Raw genomic sequence first — 8996 nt, 5'->3', positions numbered from 1 at the left:
CTATAACCCATGTTTTTTGAAATTTTGAATTTTCTTCAAATCCTCAAAAATGATGAAAAACGGCGTGCTATAGTATGCCGTACGGTAGGAGCTATAGCCCATGTTCAAAAATGATGAAAAATGAGGATAATTCTTTTTTTCAAAAATTCAAAAAACGATGGGCTATAACCCATGTTTTTTGAAATTTTGAATTTTCTTCAAATCCTCAAAAATGATGAAAAACGGCGTGCTATAGTATGCCGTACGGTAGGGGTTATAGCCCATGTTCAAAAATGATGAAAAATGAGGATAACATTTTTTTCAAAAATTCAAAAAACGATGGGCTATAACCCATGTTTTTTGAAATTTTGAATTTTCTTCAAATCCTCAAAAATGATGAAAAACGGCGTGCTATAGTATGCCGTACGGTAGGGGCTATAGCCCATGTTCAAAAATGATGAAAAATGAGGATAACATTTTTTTCAAAAACCCATGTTTTTTGAAATTTTGAATTTTCTTCAAATCCTCAAAAATTATGAAAAACGGCGTGCTATAGTATGCCGTACGCGTAGGGGGCTATAGCCCATGTTCAAAAATGATGAAAAATGAGGATAACATTTTTTCAAAAATTCAAAACGACTCGTATGAGCTATAACCCATGTTTTTTGAAATTTTGAATTTTCTTCAAATCCTCAAAAATGATGAAAAACGGCGTGCTATAGTATGCCGTACGGTAGGAGCTATAGCCCATGTTCAAAAATGATGAAAAATGAGGATAACATTTTTTTTCAAAAATTCAAAAAACGATGGGCTATAACCCATGTTTTTTGAAATTTTGAATTTTCTTCAAATCCTCAAAAATGATGAAAAACGGCGTGCTATAGTATGCCGTACGGTAGGGGCTATAGCCCATGTTCAAAAATGATGAAAAATGAGGATAACATTTTTTTCAAAAATTCAAAAAACGATGGGCTATAACCCATGTTTTTTGAAATTTTGAATTTTCTTCAAATCCTCAAAAATGATGAAAAACGGCGTGCTATAGTATGCCGTACGGTAGGGGCTATAGCCCATGTTCAAAAATGATGAAAAATGAGGATAACATTTTTTTCAAAAATTCAAAAAACGATGGGCTATAACCCATGTTTTTTGAAATTTTGAATTTTCTTCAAATCCTCAAAAATGATGAAAAACGGCGTGCTATAGTATGCCGTACGGTAGGGGCTATAGCCCATGTTCAAAAATGATGAAAAATGAGGATAACATTTTTTTCAAAAATTCAAAAAACGATGGGCTATAACCCATGTTTTTTGAAATTTTGAATTTTCTTCAAATCCTCAAAAATGATGAAAAACGGCGTGCTATAGTATGCCGTACGGTAGGGGCTATAGCCCATGTTCAAAAATGATGAAAAATGAGGATAACATTTTTTTCAAAAATTCAAAAAACGATGGGCTATAACCCATGTTTTTTGAAATTTTGAATTTTCTTCTAAATCCTCAAAAATGATGAAAAACGGCGTGCTATAGTATGCCGTACGGTAGGGGCTATAGCCCATGTTCAAAAATGATAAAAATGAGGATAACATTTTTTTCAAAAATTCAAAAAACGATGGGCTATAACCCATGTTTTTTGAAATTTTGAATTTTCTTCAAATCCTCAAAAATGATGAAAAACGGCGTGCTATAGTATGCCGTACGGTAGGGGCTATAGCCCATGTTCAAAAATGATGAAAAATGAGGATAACATTTTTTTCAAAAATTCAAAAAACGATGGGCTATAACCCATGTTTTTTGAAATTTTGAATTTTCTTCAAATCCTCAAAAATGATGAAAAACGGCGTGCTATAGTATGCCGTACGGTAGGGGCTATAGCCCATGTTCAAAAATGATGAAAAATGAGGATAACATTTTTTTCAAAAATTCAAAAAACGATGGGCTATAACCCATGTTTTTTGAAATTTTGAATTTTCTTCAAATCCTCAAAAATGATGAAAAACGGCGTGCTATAGTATGCCGTACGGTAGGGGCTATAGCCCATGTTCAAAAATGATGAAAAATGAGGATAATTTTCTTTTCAAAAATTCAAAAAACGATGGGCTATAACCCATGTTTTTTGAAATTTTGAATTTTCTTCAAATCCTCAAAAATGATGAAAAACGGCGTGCTATAGTATGCCGTACGGTAGGGGCTATAGCCCATGTTCAAAAATGATGAAAAATGAGGATAACATTTTTTCAAAAAATCAAAAAACGATGGGCTATAACCCATGTTTTTTGAAATTTTGAATTTTCTTCAAATCCTCAAAAATGATGAAAAACGGCGTGCTATAGTATGCCGTACGGTAGGGGCTATAGCCCATGTTCAAAAATGATAAAAAATGAGGATAACATTTTTTTCAAAAATTCAAAAAACGATGGGCTATAACCCATGTTTTTTGAAATTTTGAATTTTCTTCAAATCCTCAAAAATGATGAAAAACGGCGTGCTATAGTATGCCGTACGGTAGGGGCTATAGCCCATGTTCAAAAATGATGAAAAATGAGGATAACATTTTTTTCAAAAATTCAAAAAACAATGGGCTATAACCCATGTTTTTTGAAATTTTGAATTTTCTTCAAATCCTCAAAAATGATGAAAAACGGCGTGCTATAGTATGCCGTACGGTAGGGGCTATAGCCCATGTTCAAAAATGATGAAAAATGAGGATAACATTTTTTTCAAAAATTCAAAAAACGATGGGCTATAACCCATGTTTTTTGAAATTTTGAATTTTCTTCAAATCCTCAAAAATGATGAAAAACGGCGTGCTATAGTATGCCGTACGGTAGGGGCTATAGCCCATGTTCAAAAATGATGAAAAATGAGGATAATTTTCTTTTCAAAAATTCAAAAAACGATGGGCTATAACCCATGTTTTTTGAAATTTTGAATTTTCTTCAAATCCTCAAAAATGATGAAAAACGGCGTGCTATAGTATGCCGTACGGTAGGGGCTATAGCCCATGTTCAAAAATGATGAAAAATGAGGATAACATTTTTTTCAAAAAATCAAAAAACGATGGGCTATAACCCATGTTTTTTGAAATTTTGAATTTTCTTCAAATCCTCAAAAATGATGAAAAACGGCGTGCTATAGTATGCCGTACGGTAGGAGCTATAGCCCATGTTCAAAAATGATGAAAAATGAGGATAACATTTTTTTCAAAAATTCAAAAAACGATGGGCTATAACCCATGTTTTTTGAAATTTTGAATTTTCTTCAAATCCTCAAAAATGATGAAAAACGGCGTGCTATAGTATGCCGTACGGTAGGGGCTATAGCCCATGTTCAAAAATGATGAAAAATGAGGATAACATTTTTTTCAAAAATTCAAAAAACAATGGGCTATAACCCATGTTTTTTGAAATTTTGAATTTTCTTCAAATCCTCAAAAATGATGAAAAACGGCGTGCTATAGTATGCCGTACGGTAGGGGCTATAGCCCATGTTCAAAAATGATGAAAAATGAGGATAACATTTTTTTCAAAAATTCAAAAAACGATGGGCTATAACCCATGTTTTTTGAAATTTTGAATTTTCTTCAAATCCTCAAAAATGATGAAAAACGGCGTGCTATAGTATGCCGTACGGTAGGGGCTATAGCCCATGTTCAAAAATGATGAAAAATGAGGATAATTTTCTTTTCAAAAATTCAAAAAACGATGGGCTATAACCCATGTTTTTGAAATTTTGAATTTTCTTCAAATCCTCAAAAATGATGAAAAACGGCGTGCTATAGTATGCCGTACGGTAGGGGCTATAGCCCATGTTCAAAAATGATGAAAAATGAGGATAACATTTTTTTCAAAAATCAAAAAACGATGGGCTATAACCCATGTTTTTTGAAATTTTGAATTTTCTTCAAATCCTCAAAAATGATGAAAAACGGCGTGCTATAGTATGCCGTACGGTAGGAGCTATAGCCCATGTTCAAAAATGATGAAAAATGAGGATAACATTTTTTTCAAAAATTCAAAAAACGATGGGCTATAACCCATGTTTTTTGAAATTTTGAATTTTCTTCAAATCCTCAAAAATGATGAAAAACGGCGTGCTATAGTATGCCGTACGGTAGGGGCTATAGCCCATGTTCAAAAATGATGAAAAATGAGGATAACATTTTTTTCAAAAATTCAAAAAACGATGGGCTATAACCCATGTTTTTTGAAATTTTGAATTTTCTTCAAATCCTCAAAAATGATAAAAACGGCGTGCTATAGTATGCCGTACGGTAGGGGCTATAGCCCATGTTCAAAAATGATGAAAAATGAGGATAACATTTTTTTCAAAAATTCAAAAAACGATGGGCTATAACCCATGTTTTTTGAAATTTTGAATTTTCTTCAAATCCTCAAAAATGATGAAAAACGGCGTGCTATAGTATGCCGTACGGTAGGGGCTATAGCCCATGTTCAAAAATGATGAAAAATGAGGATAACTTTTTTTTCAAAAATTCAAAAAACGATGGGCTATAACCCATGTTTTTTGAAATTTTGAATTTTCTTCAAATCCTCAAAAATGATGAAAAACGGCGTGCTATAGTATGCCGTACGGTAGGGGCTATAGCCCATGTTCAAAAATGATGAAAAATGAGGATAACATTTTTTTTCAAAAATTCAAAAAACGATGGGCTATAACCCATGTTTTTTGAAATTTTGAATTTTCTTCAAATCCTCAAAAATGATGAAAAATGGCGTGCTATAGTATGCCGTACGGTAGGGGCTATAGCCCATGTTCAAAAATGATGAAAAATGAGGATAACATTTTTTTCAAAAATTCAAAAAACGATGGGCTATAACCCATGTTTTTTGAAATTTTGAATTTTCTTCAAATCCTCAAAATGATGAAAAACGGCGTGCTATAGTATGCCGTACGGTAGGGGCTATAGCCCATGTTCAAAAATGATGAAAAATGAGGATAACATTTTTTCAAAAATTCAAAAAACGATGGGCTATAACCCATGTTTTTTGAAATTTTGAATTTTCTTCAAATCCTCAAAATTGATGAAAAACGGCGTGCTATAGTATGCCGTACGGTAGGGGCTATAGCCCATGTTCAAAAATGATGAAAAATGAGGATAACATTTTTTCAAAAATTCAAAAAACGATGGGCTATAACCCATGTTTTTTGAAATTTTGAATTTTCTTCAAATCCTCAAAAATGATGAAAAACGGCGTGCTATAGTATGCCGTACGGTAGGGGCTATAGCCCATGTTCAAAAATGATGAAAAATGAGGATAACATTTTTTTCAAAAATTCAAAAAACGATGGGCTATAACCCATGTTTTTTGAAATTTTGAATTTTCTTCAAATCCTCAAAAATGATGAAAAACGGCGTGCTATAGTATGCCGTACGGTAGGGGCTATAGCCCATGTTCAAAAATGATGAAAATGAGGATAACATTTTTTTCAAAAATTCAAAAAACAATGGGCTATAACCCATGTTTTTTGAAATTTTGAATTTTCTTCAAATCCTCAAAAATGATGAAAAACGGCGTGCTATAGTATGCCGTACGGTAGGGGCTATAGCCCATGTTCAAAAATTATGAAAAATGAGGATAACATTTTTTTCAAAAATTCAAAAAACGATGGGCTATAACCCATGTTTTTTGAAATTTTGAATTTTCTTCAAATCCTCAAAAATGATGAAAAACGGCGTGCTATAGTATGCCGTACGGTAGGGGCTATAGCCCATGTTCAAAAATGATGAAAAATGAGGATAACATTTTTTCAAAAATTCAAAAAACGATGGGCTATAACCCATGTTTTTTGAAATTTTGAATTTTCTTCAAATCCTCAAAAATGATGAAAAACGGCGTGCTATAGTATGCCGTACGGTAGGGGCTATAGCCCATGTTCAAAAATGATGAAAAATGAGGATAACATTTTTTTCAAAAATTCAAAAAACGATGGGCTATAACCCATGTTTTTTGAAATTTTGAATTTTCTTCAAATCCTCAAAAATGATGAAAAACGGCGTGCTATAGTATGCCGTACGGTAGGGGCTATAGCCCATGTTCAAAAATGATGAAAATGAGGATAACATTTTTTTCAAAAATTCAAAAAACAATGGGCTATAACCCATGTTTTTTGAAATTTTGAATTTTCTTCAAATCCTCAAAAATGATGAAAAACGGCGTGCTATAGTATGCCGTACGGTAGGGGCTATAGCCCATGTTCAAAAATTATGAAAAATGAGGATAACATTTTTTTCAAAATTCAAAAAACGATGGGCTATAACCCATGTTTTTTGAAATTTTGAATTTTCTTCAAATCCTCAAAAATGATGAAAAACGGCGTGCTATAGTATGCCGTACGGTAGGGGCTATAGCCCATGTTCAAAAATGATGAAAAATGAGGATAACATTTTTTTTAAAAATTCAAAAAACAATGGGCGATAACCCATGTTTTTTGAAATTTTGAATTTTCTTCAAATCCTCAAAAATGATGAAAAACGGCGTGCTATAGTATGCCGTACGGTAGGGGCTATAGCCCATGTTCAAAAATGATGAAAAATGAGGATAACATTTTTTTCAAAAATCAAAAAACGATGGGCTATAACCCATGTTTTTTGAAATTTTGAATTTTCTTCAAATCCTCAAAAATGATGAAAAACGGCGTGCTATAGTATGCCGTACGGTAGGGGCTATAGCCCATGTTCAAAAATGATGAAAAATGAGGATAACATTTTTTTCAAAAATTCAAAAACAATGGGCTATAACCAATGTTTTTTGAAATTTTGAATTTTCTTCAAATCCTCAAAAATGATGAAAAACGGCGTGCTATAGTATGCCGTACGGTAGGGGCTATAGCCCATGTTCAAAAATGATGAAAAATGAGGATAACATTTTTTTCAAAAATTCAAAAAACGATGGGCTATAACCCATGTTTTTTGAAATTTTGAATTTTCTTCAAATCCTCAAAAATGATGAAAAACGGCGTGCTATAGTATGCCGTACGGTAGGAGCTATAGCCCATGTTCAAAAATGATGAAAAATGAGGATAATTTTTTTTCAAAAATTCAAAAAACGATGGGCTATAACCCATGTTTTTTGAAATTTTGAATTTTCTTCAAATCCTCAAAAATGATGAAAAACGGCGTGCTATAGTATGCCGTACGGTAGGGGCTATAGCCCATGTTCAAAAATGATGAAAAATGAGGATAACATTTTTTTCAAAAATTCAAAAAACGATGGGCTATAACCCATGTTTTTTGAAATTTTGAAATTTCTTCAAATCCTCAAAAATGATGAAAAACGGCGTGCTATAGTATGCCGTACGGTAGGGGCTATAGCCCATGTTCAAAAATGATGAAAAATGAGGATAACATTTTTTTCAAAAATTCAAAAAACGATGGGCTATAACCCATGTTTTTTGAAATTTTGAAATTTCTTCAAATCCTCAAAAATGATGAAAAACGGCGTGCTATAGTATGCCGTACGGTAGGGGCTATAGCCCATGTTCAAAAATGATGAAAAATGAGGATAACATTTTTTTCAAAAATTCAAAAAACGATGGGCTATAACCCATGTTTTTTGAAATTTTGAATTTTCTTCAAATCCTCAAAAATGATGAAAAACGGCGTGCTATAGTATGCCGTACGGTAGGAGCTATAGCCCATGTTCAAAAATGATGAAAAATGAGGATAAATTTTTTTCAAAAATTCAAAAAACGATGGGCTATAACCCATGTTTTTTGAAATTTTGAATTTTCTTCAAATCCTCAAAAATGATGAAAAACGGCGTGCTATAGTATGCCGTACGGTAGGGGCTATAGCCCATGTTCAAAAATGATGAAAAATGAGGATAACATTTTTTTCAAAAATTCAAAAAACGATGGGCTATAACCCATGTTTTTTGAAATTTTGAATTTTCTTCAAATCCTCAAAAATGATGAAAAACGGCGTGCTATAGTATGCCGTACGGTAGGGGCTATAGCCCATGTTCAAAAATGATGAAAAATGAGGATAACATTTTTTTCAAAAATTCAAAAAACGATGGGCTATAACCCATGTTTTTTGAAATTTTGAATTTTCTTCAAATCCTCAAAAATGATGAAAAACGGCGTGCTATAGTATGCCGTACGGTAGGGGCTATAGCCCATGTTCAAAAATGATGAAAAATGAGGATAACATTTTTTTCAAAAATTCAAAAAACGATGGGCTATAACCCATGTTTTTTGAAATTTTGAATTTTCTTAAATCCTCAAAAATGATGAAAAACGGCGTGCTATAGTATGCCGTACGGTAGGGGCTATAGCCCATGTTCAAAAATGATGAAAAAATGAGGATAACATTTTTTTCAAAAATTCAAAAAACGATGGGCTATAACCCATGTTTTTTGAAATTTTGAATTTTCTTCAAATCCTCAAAAATGATGAAAAACGGCGTGCTATAGTATGCCGTACGGTAGGGGCTATAGCCCATGTTCAAAAATGATGAAAAATGAGGATAACATTTTTTTCAAAAATTCAAAAAACGAATGGGCTATAACCCATGTTTTTTGAAATTTTGAATTTTCTTCAAATCCTCAAAAATGATGAAAAACGGCGTGCTATAGTATGCCGTACGGTAGGGGCTATAGCCCATGTTCAAAAATGATGAAAAATGAGGATAACATTTTTTTCAAAAATTCAAAAAACGATGGGCTATAACCCATGGTTTTTTGAAATTTTGAATTTTCTTCAAATCCTCAAAAATGATGAAAAACGGCGTGCTATAGTATGCCGTACGGTAGGGGCTATAGCCCATGTTCAAAAATGATGAAAAATGAGGATAATTTTCTTTTCAAAAATTCAAAAAACGATGGGCTATAACCCATGTTTTTGAAATTTTGAATTTTCTTCAAATCCTCAAAAATGATGAAAAACGGCGTGCTATAGTATGCCGTACGGTAGGGGCTATAGCCCATGTTCAAAAATGATGAAAAATGAGGATAACATTTTTTTCAAAAAATCAAAAAACGATGGGCTATAACC

The sequence above is a fragment of the Protomyctophum bolini genome (genome assembly GCF_963924005.1).
Source record: "Protomyctophum bolini genome assembly, chromosome: 7".
NCBI classification, from domain to species: domain Eukaryota; kingdom Metazoa; phylum Chordata; class Actinopteri; order Myctophiformes; family Myctophidae; genus Protomyctophum; species Protomyctophum bolini.
The sequence above is the reverse complement of the archived record's forward strand: the minus strand, read 5'-3'. Positions refer to the sequence as shown.